The sequence below is a fragment of the Euprymna scolopes genome, chromosome 33 (genome assembly GCF_053919585.1).
Source record: "Euprymna scolopes isolate OS-2025 chromosome 33, ASM5391958v1, whole genome shotgun sequence".
In the NCBI taxonomy this organism is placed as follows: domain Eukaryota; kingdom Metazoa; phylum Mollusca; class Cephalopoda; order Sepiida; family Sepiolidae; genus Euprymna; species Euprymna scolopes.
Genome location: NC_136514.1, coordinates 3,085,100 through 3,099,908, shown reverse-complemented (window position 1 = coordinate 3,099,908; position 14,809 = coordinate 3,085,100). Strand labels below are relative to the sequence as shown.

The following is a 14,809-nucleotide window of genomic DNA, read 5'->3' as shown; positions in this document are numbered from 1 at the left end:
TATATATATATATATATATATATATATATATATATATATATATATATATATATATATATATATATATAATATAATTCCTATTATTTATATTCGGACTGCTGTTCCCATCTTGAGTGTCATTTTCACAAAATTTCGGTCGATGTAACCTCCTTCATGTATATCTATACATAGTAATAATAATTGGTAATAAATACAGATATTGAAATAGGTTTAAGGCTCCTAAAATTCGTACTGGAATTGTCCGCAAGGATCATTGACGCAATGGTTAAATTACTTGGAAAAACTCGGTACATGAAAAATGAATAGCCGATTCTCATAGTGTATAAACATTTTGACCCCCGCCCACTCAGGAAATTAACAAGTTTTAACGAAAGGAAACGGTCTATACCTACAATTAATAATTCCGTCAGATTTGGTATTATAGAGGACATATCCTTTTTAAACATGGAGCGCAGAGGTAGATCTGATATAAATGTACGGAAGCTATCCCAGTCAGCCATAGAGTATCAATATACTGTACGATGGAAAGGTACGTCTGAGGACTTATTACATTTTGTTTTTATTTTAACTGATACAATAGAGTGATCAGAAGATCCCAGTAGAGATAGAACGGAAGATGAACATAGCTGAGGGCAAGTTGTGAGGAAAAGATCTAGGAGACTTGCATGCTGACCGTCAGTATCGGGTACATGGGTGGGTATATAAACAATCTGAGTGAGATCATAAGCAATGAAGAAATCGTGACAGAACCTTCCCTCATCTTGTTTGAGTGAGTTAACCATTCTACATTGTGGACATTGAAGTCTCCACAGACATGAATGTTAGCTGAAGGATGCGCAGATAGGATGTGGTCAATTTTCTCAGATATGCTTTTAAAAATAGTAACTCCGCTATTGTGGAGTCGATAGAGGGCAAATATAAACGCAGTCGTGTGAGCAAGTGCAATCCGGAAGCACATATAGGGTAATTTAGGGTCTTCTCTGGAGGCCCCTACCACATGGAAATCCATCTTTAATGTACGCACATATTCCATGCTCATAGCGATCTTGGGATCAGATTTAAATGTTAAGTTAGAGTATCCTTTAATTTCAAACGCTTCCGGGGACATGGTGGATCCAATGCCAGTTTCGCTTAGGAATAATAGGTCTGGTTTAGTCTCCTGTAATTGGGTTTCAACCTTTGGAAGGTTGGAACATAGACCCCTGATGTTGGAGAAGGAGACATGGTAGTGGGGAGGTCTACGTTGGAAGTTGGATATCTTGGTTTAATCGTGTATTTTTTTGTTTGGAAATTTGTTTAGAGTTTTAGGATTTGTGGAATAGGTCGACAGATTTGCTTAGAGCAGGGCAAAGAGGAAATACAAGAGAGAAAAAGAAACGAAGAAATATATTTTTTGTAGCACATGATAAATTTAAGCCGTAACAATTACCCACTAGCATGGCACCGAGAAGCCCCACCAGAAGTTACTGCATGACCCACCAAATGGCAATACAGCAGCCCCAGTACTTTACACCTGCTGATAGGACGGCCTCCTTAGTGATTTATCCAAGGTTCGGGTCCCTGATTATCAGGCGTTTAACGTCAGCCCAGATAAAACGTTTACCTCCAGCATCCTTAGTAATGGCATGGCTACAAGGATAGACATAGAAACACAAAATTTCAGACATCTCTGGCGACTGTTCACGCAAAATACTGCCAACCTAGAATACAGCTTTTTCTTCTCCCTTTGTCAGAAAAATGACTCATTAAAAATGAGGACTGAGGGGCAAATTAGGAGAGTAACGGAGGCTACCGATAACGCAGAAGGTCAGAGGTTACATCGACCGAAAACGTTGTGAAAATCGCATTCAAGATGAGAACAGTAGTCCGATAAATCCAAATAATACGAATGATCAATCCTCATTTCCAAAAAATCAGAAACGTCATTACAACGAGACTTCTTTCTGAAGATTGTAGCCTGGTCGCTTTCAAATATAGGGTCAACAGAACCCTGTTATTAATCGCCCCTTAAGTATTCGAACTTGGTTCTCCTTTCCTCCATTAATGACCTCCAATCCTCTCGTAATGTTCTTGATCTTTCAACTGACAACCATTCCTTCTCATTATATTTGAGTGGTGATCCATAAGTTCATTTGTACTCTTCGACTAAAGTAACTAATGGAGTTTTGAACGCGCCCCCGTCGTATCAAAGATAAAAGGAATCCAATACATAGCAAAAAGCAGGTATAAAAGATGGTGCTTTCTGCACTTAACGCCCCACGATTTTCATGAAGTTACTCGGGTGTACCCGACAAATGATGAGAATAGCCGGAAACGACCGGGCGAGCCTCATTACAAAAAAAACAAAAAACAAAAAAAACCCCTAATTTTACCCCCCCCCCATCTCTATGTTAAGAATGGCGACGACGGCTAAAATTCATTAAGTAATACATTCGAAAAAAAAAAATGTCTGATTATCCAGAAAACTACTTGTCAACCGTTTCCGGTTCTTTCCGTCATCTGCCGGGCACAGCCGGATAACTTTGTAGAAATCGCGGGTTGATAAATGCCGAAGTACTTAAAAGATATATAAAATAATTTTGTGCAGCGATCGTGGATAATCCGGATGTTTCAAAAAAAAAAAAAAAAGAAAAAAAGAAAGAAGAGTGCTGCTTATAATGATGCGAGGGAGGAGGAGGCGAGAAGGAGAAGGAGGGGGAGGGGTGACTGCAAACGGTTGCAACAGCGGCAACTATTATCGTTGCATTGAACGATATTTGAAATGCCGGTGGTATCGCCCTGTTACCAAGGTTACTAGTTGAGCGGCTGGAAGGAGGAGTGGGCCTGGGGAATCACTCGATAAAAACAAACGCAAAAAAAAAAAAAAAAAAAAGCATTTGATAAAATGGAAGAGAAAGAAAAGACAGAGGAGATTAGCATTAAATAAAGTAAACAAAAAAAAAAGAAGTGCAGATAAAAAAGAAAGGTATACACATAGAGGTACTATCAAAAGCACACACACGCACACACACGCACACACACACACATTAGTCTATGACAGGGACAAGCAGAGGTGGGGCGTGCTAAGTGTGCCCAAGCACCTGCTCCTTTTACTCCTGTTTTAAAAGTGCCCTTTCCAGAGGAATGTATTTTAGGCCTGTGCTTCACAAAAACCTAAACAATAATTTAATTAAAAATTTGATTTTTTTTCTATTCATGTTTTTTTTTACAAACATTGTAATTCTGTTTTCATTTTTTTTGGGGGGGGGGATTTTTTTTTTCAACTGTTTCCTGACGCTTTTTTCTTTTGACACTAAAAAACATACAGTTAAAGAATAGCAGCAGCAGCAGCAGCAGCAGCAGCAGCAGCAAAAAAAAAAAACTCATTTAACGATTTCTTTGATAATTAATATATACGATGATACGTTTTCAAAATATCGTTGTGAAATTTCCAATTTTACTAATAATTAAACTTAAAAAAAAACTTACTTTGCTATATTTACTTGGCAAAAAAATTCTCTCTTTAAAGCCATGTATCCAAAAGTGACGGCTGACGAAAACACGCTTTCTTCAAAAAATGGCCCAAAATTCGAGCAAAATAAACAAGATACTGAATCCACCCAATTATTGTCACTGTGACATGCGTGGATTGTTATCAGCATTTTTGTTTATTTTTTTGAATTTTACCTGTTTATCTTAGCAACTCTACACTAGTTTTTTTCGAACCGAATAAAAGCTTAAGATTCCGTTAAATCACACAAAACTTATCCAGGCAGGTAGAAGAGTAACTTATCTTGCCTTTGGTAACATTTATTTGTTATTATATACTTTTTTTAGCCCCCTTTTTTTCGTTTGTTGGCTCCTCTTCTTAATCTACCCCCCCCCCCAATAGTTATCTATTTTTCGGTTTTGTCATTAGTTGTTATCTACTTCCATTTGTTTCTTTGGACACGTGACCAGACTCAAGAGACCAAATTCAATGACGTCAGCAATTGACATGACTTTATTTCCTAGGCCCTCTTAATATCATTATTAAAGAAACACGCGGCTAATGAGATGGACGTGTGCCCCTCCCCTGGTGGCGATGGGAGACTTTTAAGCTAGTGTCTAGACGACAGGGTTTTGTTAATCTCATGACAGACGAATAATAAAATAAAGTAAGAGTAAATAAACAAGAAGCATTGCTTGGAAAGTAACGGTAATAAATGCCTTTTGCTAAAACTTAAAACAATGCTGTCGAATTTATTTTTTGTTTGTTTGTTTATTCCTATGCGACGGTGTGGTGGCCCCAGAAAGGTTTGAACTGTAACGGACACGGTTCGAGCGTAACGGACACGTTACACTACTAGTAGTAGTACAATATACTACCACTACTACTAGTAGTAGTAGTAGTATAGCTGTATATTGTACTTGTTTAGTAAGTAGGATCCTTGTTGTCAGCATGTTTTGGATGGTATGCTAACGATGAAAGCTGAACGGCAATGTCAAAATAATAGCATTAATAACGACACTTAATCCGCGTCCTAAACATAATGTATGACATAATCCTCATTTAAACTAATTAAAACATTAAAAGATCTTTTTTGTTTTTTGTTTTTCTTGCTTTGTTTTTTTATTGGTTAACTTTTGTTTGTTTGAGGACACGTTTGAACGATGCGCTCGGGCGTGTCACTTTTTGGTGTTATAATTAACTAAAAAAGCAGTCATCGAGGATTTAGCGCCTTGCAACGTCATCTCTTCTCTGGATCATCTGTTTGGGCGAAAGTTTGCTGAAAATTACAAACTTCCCAACACAAACTGATCAATGAACGAGCATCACGTTACGTTTTATGAAAATGAAACAAACAGTTCATTTTAAAAACATCAAACGACGAAAAGAAGACATGAAAAAATGGAAATAGTGTGAATAATTTCATGTTTGTCATCTATATAAATAAAAGCCAGAGAAAGAAAGTAAAACGTTGTCTCTGTTGCTGTAACGTAGTCGTTACATGTGTAACGCAGTTGTTGCACGTGTAACGTAGTAGTTACATATATAATGTAGTTGTTACATGTGTAATATAGTCGTTACATGTATAACGTAGTCGTTACGTTTTTTTGTTTTGGTTGGTTGGTTGGTTGGTTGTTTTACGGCATATCAACCCTTTTCAGGTTATTTAATGCCAAATCCAGTGATTTTGAAGAACAATTTTTTAATAGAATATTTGTTGTTTTCAAGTCGGTTTCTTTTTAACCCATAGTTGGGACGCTAACAGGTACTACCACTCCGGATCAGAGTGGACCTGGGAGCAATGGTAATTAAAGGGTGGCTCCACACTCCCCAAAGCCCATGAACTGGGGCTTCACCATCAGATATAGTTTAAGGTCATATCCAGGACCCATAGTCGCTACATGTGTTAAGTAGTTGCTACATGTAAAACATAGTTGTTACATGTATAACGTAGTCGTTACATGTGTTAATAGTTGTTACATGTGTAACGTAGTGGTTACATGTGTAAAGTAGTGGTTACATGTATAACGTAGTTGTTAAATGTGTAACGCACTTGTTACATGTGTAACGCACTTGTTAGATGTGTAATGCACTTGTTACATGTGTAACGTAGTTGCTCATGTGTTAAGTAGTTCTTACATGTTTAACGCACTTATTACATGTACAACGTAGTTTTTACATGTGTTAAGTAGTTGCTACGTGTATAACATAGTCGTTACATGTATAACGTAGTCGTTACATGTATTAAGTAGTTGTTATATGTGTAACGTAGTGGTTACATGTGTAACGTAGTGGTTACACGTATAACGTAGTCGTTACATGTGTAACGTACTTGTTACATGTGTACCGCACTTGTTACCTGTATAATGTAATTGATACATGTGTAACGTTATCGTTACACGTCAAGATTCGAGACCCACACGTTGTATGCAAACAGTTGCGAGGAAACAAAGACAAGAACAGAATTTTACGTTTTTTTCTGTAGAATTAATAGTCATTTATTTACAGATACTTCCGCAATAATGCGTTTACTTTTGTTCAAGTCTTCTCGCACCCCAATGTGCTAAACAAGACTCAGTCGTGTTGAATACGTGGTATTCTGTATTTTTTCAGTCATGTTTAGGACACGTCTTCCTGTCGCTCTCTGGCTAAGTGTGTAACACGTCTATATTTTTGTCTTTCTCGGCCAAATTTTTCTTTTTTATAATCTTTTTCTTTCCTTCTTCCTCGCTGGTACGTCACCTCATACACGGCACGGTCATTTGCATACGTTGGCTGCTGCTGCTACTGTTGCTACTATATGCGTGTTCGCGCTCTGTTACAGTTGTTCACGCATGTCCTGCACGAATGCAGATGTCACTCGACTATTGTTGTAAAAAATAATAAGTAATGTTGTGTGTGCATTACATGTAAAATAATATTCGAGTTTTGTTTGATCTTTATATTGGGTTGAGAAGAAAGTTTTTGCGGAATTTTGTTTTGATTTCAAATAAAGTTTTCTGTTATACTACCTTTACTTTATGTATTATTTTAAAGAGCGTCTTGTTTTAAAAGAACTATGTCTTTATTTTCAGAATGTTGAATACAAATTGGAAAAAAGCAAATTCACACAATTTTCTTATTTTAATTCAAGCTAGGCCGAAAAGCCGCTGAAACATCTCGCGATATCAATGAAGCGTTTGGCCCAGGAACCAGTACTGAACGTACAGCACAATGGTGGTTAAAGAAATTTCGTGGCGGCGAAATACAAGCCCCCCCCCCCGCGACGTAAATACCCCCGACAAAGCCGACAAGCTGCAAAATCCCACCCCTACACAGTAGAGATTCTTAGCTGTAAGAAAGCCATCTACTCTAACAGTTTCTTCCATATGACTGCTAGACTTTGGAATTCCCTTCCGGGTTCCTGCTTCCCCAAAAATAAAAAAACACCGTATAAAAACAACACTAGCGAATAAATACTGGGAACTCAAAGAAAGCGGACATTCGCCGGTAGTCGAATGGAAAATAATAAGACAAGCTACCACGTGCAGACATTTAGACGACCCATGTAAATTATGCCTCCATGAAAACTTTGCTATCCTGTACTTTAAAGAACCCCAAAATCTATTAAACTGTAGACGAGAAATAGCAAACAACTGTGTTCACAAAATAAAACTTACTCTAGGATAGCGATACAAAATAGCTTTAAAACTAACAATAACAATAGAAAACAAACAAATAAATAAAATAAATAAACATGAATATACATAAACGACCACACATATATGTATATATATATATATGTATATATATGTGCATGTATGTGTGTACACATAGGTATATTTATATATAAAAAAAAGAAAAAAAAAGAAAAAGGAAAACGTCTACCTTAAACCACTAACCTAGTTCTAAAACAGATCCTTTGTTCGAAAAAATGCATGCCCATTGGCTGATAGGAAGGGGCGCGGTGGATACTAGAAAGCTGATTGGCTAACTAAAAATCCTCAACATATATAAAAACAAGAAACAACCACAGAATTCGCGCATAAGCCTGATGAATCCTATAGTGGATGAAACGCAGAATATTCAGTGTAGCTTAATCGCCATATATATTTTATAAATTACTATATATATATATATATATATATATATATATATATATATATACTAGCAAAAGTACCCGTTGTTGACTGGGTTCAAAAACAGCCTACAGAAAATGAACTCTGATTTATGAAAGTATGATAGGTTATGAAAAGGAAAGGTTGTAATGATATAGCTTCGAATTTGGGGGTATCAAAACCAAAGCAAAATATGATGAAAGTAAAAATAAAATAGATAAACCCCATAATTTATTATACCATACCTGTTCACACTGAAACACTTATCACAATATTCTGTGGATCTATATTAAAAAACCTTGTTAAACTTTGTGACATATTTCCATTCTATGGAGGTCAGGTGCGAACGAACACCCCATAATTTTATTATACAATATTTCTTCAAACTGAAACATAATTATCAAAGTATACTTACGCAGATATATATGAAAAGTCTTTATTAAAGTTTGTGCCATATTTCTATGGAGGCCAGGCGCGAACGCAGACCCCACAATTTTATTATATCATCCCTATTTAAGTTAAAACATACTTATAAAAGTATTTTGTGTAAATCTATATCAAAAAAATCTTGTAAACGTCTTTTTATTACTTTTTAAATTTTTTATTTCCATACTGTGTCGACCAGGTGCGAACGCAGACCCCACAATTTTAATGAACTACCGTTCTGCCAGATCAAACATACCCATTCCTGTGTCTCGATACATCTTCTATCATTATATGTAATCAGTTTTTTAAAATAGTCAACTATATAGGAGCCTATTCGTGACCAAGTTTTCCAAGTTTAAAACAGATTTTTTCAAGTTTGAAACAGAATTTATTTTTCAAATTTAAAACATAATTTCTTTTCCAAGTTTAAAACAGATTTTTTTCCAAGTTCAAAACATTGAATTTTTGAAATTCATCAGCTGTGGTAATCAGGCTTTAGTAGGGTGTATTCCAATTCCTGCTGTAACTGTTCATTTGAACCTGAAGTAATAAAAGATGTTCAATCATCTCATAAGATGTATATAAAAAACATACTGAATTTCCAAGTGACTGTTTATTTATTTGCTTCCCCACTGATCAAATTAGGTACAAGGCTGTTTTTTAATGCGAGGAAGAAAAACCAGGTCCCCCAAGGGGGCACTCTGGCAGGGTCCAAAATTAGCAATTGTCTGATATGAAGGGTTCCCCCCACATCGACCAAACTAATTGACTTAAAAAACAATTGTCCGATATGAAGGGTTGCCCCCACATAGACCAGAACTGATTACTTTCTTTTCCGCTCCTCTGCAAGTGACTGCAACAATTTAAAATGCATGTACAAAAACGTCTGGAAACTTATCGAAGGCACCTCGTAAGTTCAATAGGTTAACATTTTTACTCTGGTCACGCAAGTTTTTTGAGCGAATCAATAAAGGTGACAAGCATTGAAGATGAACTCTCGAATCTGTTCATCCTAGCGCTTTGTCTTTGAAAGTTCCAAGTTGCTTTTTTTTTCTTTTTTTTTTTAAGATTTTTCTGGCCAGTTGAAATGAAAGCAAAACAGACAAGTTCCGTCCTTCAGAAACAATAATTTGATTCGACATCATTTTTGTTTTCTTTTTGGTTTTATTTTGTATTTTAACAACTTTGACGTAAACGAACGTCGCGACAGCTGGAATACGCCGAGTCTGTTTGGGACAATTTCAATCACGCTATCACAAAATTCTATACTAATAAATGTGCATTTTTCTCTCCATGTTCACACCGTTCTATCGTTTATATATCGTTTCAATATATATATATATATATATATATATATATATATATATATATATATATATATATATATATACAAGAATAAAAAAGCATTGGAAATGCAAAAGGATATAGGGATGGTATGCCAAAAAGTATACAAACAAGATAGCTATGAATGGCTAGGCACATGGAAATAGAATTGCATCCAAAGTATAGCCCTATAGCTTTTCTCCAATCTTCATTCCGTGCCATCATTACAGTTGTAAAAAGCTATAGGGCTATACTTTGGATGCAATTCTATTTCCATGTGCCTAGCCATTCATAGCTATCTTGTTTGTATACTTTTTGGCATACCATCCCTATATCCTTTTACATTTCCAATGCTTTTTTATTCTTGTTAATTAGTATTTTTACTTACAGTCTTATTTTTAAACTTACATTCATGATAGTATTGTCTTTTTTAGGAGGCGGCTCATTGCCGCCTCCATTAGTAGCAGGTCGCTTCCTGCTGGGTTTTAGGTCTTTGGGTTTTGGGCCTTAGGAGTTGCCTCTTGGTCCTCCATCGGTTCTATATTACATAGAGAGTGCTACCGCCTCTCTGATAAAACAGTTAGAGTATTATAAAGTTCTAAAATGTTCATACCTTCACTATTAAATTTTTCTTGACTTTCTTGCAGTTTCTTTTGCTGTTAATTTAACTTATTTCCTTTGGCGTTTGGTGAGTTCTTAGAAGAACTGGTCTGATCTACTTTTCTTAGCGAGCGAAGAGATTCAGCTGCATTTAACAATGGTTGCTATAGTGTATTTTTGCGCATGCGTGAGAATTTCAAGTTTCCTCCTTATTTTTCAATAGTTTGACAGTAGTCATGTGTCTTTCTGCCAAGAGCGACAGACGTCAGTGTTAGCGGTGATCGTCTAGAGGTTAGGACCCCACGTTAGGTTCGAATCCTGGTCACAGCATTGACATTTTGTACATATTTTACAGTCCAAAATCTGAAGAATTATTTGTTTTTATAACATTGTTTTTTGACGTCGTACTTGCTGATAGGTTACTCTTATAACAATTTTGATCAACTGAGATAAAGATTTCGTGGTTTCATTAACGCTGGTGGGTTACTGTTTAAAGAAAAAACCTTAACGTTCACCTCAAATATTCAGCGTCCAAGAAATATACGCCACTGGCAAACTGGAACGTCTGTGAGCATCCGGTGTATTATTTGGAGTTGTCCCTTTTGAGAGAAGTTCCGTGTTCGAAGTGGTCTGTCTACATTGGGTATATAGTGTTTAAAACTTGTTATTACACGTAATCTTATTTAATTATGGAGTTAGCTAAAAAGCGATGGGTCACTGCACTTATCCGTGTAAAGAGCAGTCGATTGATGCTTGAACTGTTGTCAGAGACCGTTCGTACACCGAGATACATCGTCTCAAAAGAAAGAAGAAAGCAGAAGAAGAAAGAAGAAAGAAGAACAATTGGCCATTTTTGTACCCTTTTTTTTTGCTCTCTTTTGACATTTTAACCGACGTTCTGACACTCGCTGGATTCGTAAGACACTTCTCTGTAAGAATATGTGCTTTTTTAAACTTATAAGTTTATTTTAGTTGAGATTTGGATAGTTTTGTTTTGTAGGCGTATATAGGCGTGTACGGGCCATCCCTATATAGAGAGTGCTACCGCCTCTCTGATATATATATATATATATATATATATATATATATATATATATATATATATATATATATATATATATATATATATAAAACTCCGCGGATTAAGGACTATCCACTTATTTTGTGCTTCCTTTTTAAAATTAAATATGTTTTTAACTCTTTTTCAAAGTGTTTTTAACATGTTTTATTAACTACTTGTTCTCATATATATATATATATATATATATATATATATATATATATATATATATATCGTTTCAATATATATATATAACGTTTCAATATATATAGAGAGAGAGATAGATAGATAGATATATCGTTTCAATATATATATATAACGTTTCAATATATATATATATATAGATGGATAGATATATCGTTTCAATATATATATATATATATATATATATATATATATATATATATATATATAATCGAGGTAAGACGCTGATTAGAAATCAGATGAAAAATCCTGATAGATATTACTTGAAGTAATACTTTCAAGGTAATCCTAGCCAAAAAGGAGAAGCTCAATATTTAAGAATAGAGCAATATATAAGTTTAGTGGTTATATTTAAATTCTGAAAAAACAACATATAGACACATATATTCGAATTAAGAATTTATTGTTTGAAAAAAGGAATATATAGAAGGGGTTATGTTGATTTCCTTAATCCATGGATTTTCAATAATGGCTCATATCATCAGAGGAAATAGCTGAACATTTTGCTAACCTCATTTCATTTCCTATATATATATATATATATATATATATATATATATATATATATATATATATATATATATAAAATGGGTAAAGAAATTCCAACGAAAGAAAGATGTATATTTAAATAAGGGAGTAGTCACCAACAATGTGTATTTTTTAACATTATTTTATTATTCCGTGTCTTGGTTTTTCATTGAGAATTATGTTTTTAAGTCATTGAAATCGTTTACACGCGTTTCAGACGGTCTGTGATGCGTCCTCGTCAGAAATAATTTCTTAACGTCTGAAACGCGCGTAAAAACGATTTCAATGACTTAAAAACATTATTACAATGATCCAAACATAATTCTCAATGAAAAACCAAGACACGGAATAATAAAATAATGTTAAAAAATACACATTGTTGGTGACTACTCCCTTATTTATATATATATATATATATATATATATATATATATATATATATATATATATGTGTGTGTGTGTGTGTGTGTGTGTGTGTGTGTGTGTGTGTGTGTGTGTGTCGTTTCAATATATATATATACAGTGATGATCATATTTATTGGCACGGTAAAATAAAAGTTAAATTTTGTCTAATAAATTCTAAAAAAGGGATTAAATTAAAGAAAATAACAAAGTATATTATGTATTTTTAACTGGCCTTTCCGATGTAGCAATCGGATTTTAGAAAAAATAAATAACAAAGGAACAACAAACATAATTGCAAAAAACCTTGTTCAAAATTATTGGCACGATTTATTTAATAATCAATTGTATAGCCTTTGGCCTTGATTACCTTCCTCAGTCGCTTTTCATAGTTTACAACCAAGTTGTTGCACTCTTCAGTAGTAATTTTAGCCCACTCTTCCTGACAATAATCCTCCAATTGAATAAGATTCTTAGGCTTCCTTTGCATTACCCTCGATTTTAATGTTCTCCATAAATTTTCAATTGGATTAAGGTCTGGGCTTTGTGATGGCCACTCCAAAACATTAATATGATTGTCCTCAAGCCATTTCTTAGTCAGTTTAGCCGAATGCTTTGGGTCATTATCTTGCATGAACCACCAACGACGACCAAGTGAGAGCTCTTTAGCAGAGTCTTTCAGGTTTTCATCCAATATTTTAACATAATCTTCCTTTTTTATGCTACCTGTGACCTTAACAAGTCGCCCTGGTCCAGAGGCAGCAAAGGATCCCCAAAACATCAAACTGCCTCCACCGTGCTTCACTGTGGGTATGGTGTTCTTAGGCAGGAAAGCTTCGCCAGATTTTCTGTAAATATAAGACACTTTATTATGGCCAAATAACTCTATTTTTGTTTCGTCAGTCCATAGAACACGTTTCCAGAATGCAACATCGTTATCAATATGACGTTTTGCAAAGGCTAGCCTTGCTTTCAGGTGCATAGGCTTCAATAAGGGAGTCTTTCTCGGACGACATGCTTTTAAACCAGCTCTCTTCAAAACTCTACCAACTGTATGTCGAGATACATTCACTCCAATGGTGCTCTGTTCATCAACAATCTCCCCAACAGAGATCCTTGGGTTTTGTTTTACTTGTCGAACGATTTTCCGTTCATCTCTTGGGGAAAGAATCCTTTTTCTCCCTCTACCCTCTAAACTCATAACGTGGCCTTGCGATTTGAACTTGTTTATTATGGCTCTAACAGTGGATTTGGGAAGGTTTAGCTTCTTTGAAATCTTATCATAGCCCTCCCCATTGGTATGGCATGCTACAACAAGCTTCCTGACGTCTTCGCTGTGTTCCTTAGTTTTAACCATGGCGATTGAAAATTATAATTTAGTCACTTATAATAGTTTAAATAAATCGCTATCTAAAAATTATCTGAAAAAAATTATTCACTGAATTAGCTTTAAACAAGCATAATATGGCTATAAAAAAGTTCAGAAAGCACGTAAACCGGAAATTGATTGATATTATACTGATACTAAAAGAAAAACAAAGCCGTGCCAATAATTTTGAACAAGGGTTTTTTGCAATTATGTTTGTTGTTCCTTTGTTATTTATTTTTTCTAAAATCCGATTGCTACATCGGAAAGGCCAGTTAAAAATACATAATATACTTTGTTATTTTCTTTAATTTAATCCCTTTTTTAGAATTTATTAGACAAAATTTAACTTTTATTTTACCGTGCCAATAAATATGATCATCACTGTACATATATATATATGTATCGTTTCAATATATATATATATATATATATATATATATATATATATATATATATATATATATATATATATATATATATATATATAGAGAGAGAGAGAGAGAGAGAGAGAGAGAGAGGGCATAATCGCGTTGATACACCGGTTCTCGTCAGATCACCGAAGTTAAGCAACGTTAAGCCTGGTTTGTACTAAAATGGGTGACCATTTCGGAATACTAGGTGCTGTATGTGCTCTTCGCTTTTCTTGACATTTGTTTCCAGTCCTCTTGTACATATACTTCACTTGCCACTGGCATTCAACAATGTCGACTAAAAAGAAATTACACACCTCCTGCCACAAAAATTTCATGTGCAGGCACCTCTATGAAGGAGCCTTTATATATATATATATATATATATATATATATATATATATATATATATATATATATATATATATATGGTATAGGGGGCTCTGGGTAGAGGTAGTTCCTGCTGTACCCAATAGGGTGGACAGAGGTCACTAGTCCTCACTCATCTCCTAAATCTCTGACTTGCTTGCTCCTTGAGCTATACCCTGGTTACTGGTCTCAGCAGGCCTGCCAAACCTTGTGAGGGGACGGTGTTGGTACAGCATCGCTAAGTAATGTGTCCACTAGACTGAACTAACAGTTAGAGTCAAGGACCAAGAAATAGCTGGTATGGTACCCAGCTGCACAGAAAGCTTACCAGGGTGGATCAGGCCCTTTAGTGTTGGCTCACAACTAATCTAGGAGATGGAGCACTCTTACAAGAAAATCCTGCGATCGATTTATCATCTGACTTTTTTTTTCTTTTTTTTTTACACAGTGGTCACCACTTATCAAGGCCCGGAAGCCACTCAGGGATAAGGGTTATTGCAAGTACATTACGTTAGTGTGGAGATTTGATGAAGTGTTTACTTAAGAGGGCGG

At 35.0% G+C, this 14,809-nt stretch overlaps 1 pseudogene; it reads left to right on the top strand.

The window, feature by feature from the left end:
• The first annotated feature begins 13,990 nt into the window (after positions 1-13,990).
• On the top strand, positions 13,991-14,108 carry LOC145258394 (5S ribosomal RNA; annotated as a pseudogene).
• The last annotated feature ends 701 nt before the right edge of the window (positions 14,109-14,809 follow it).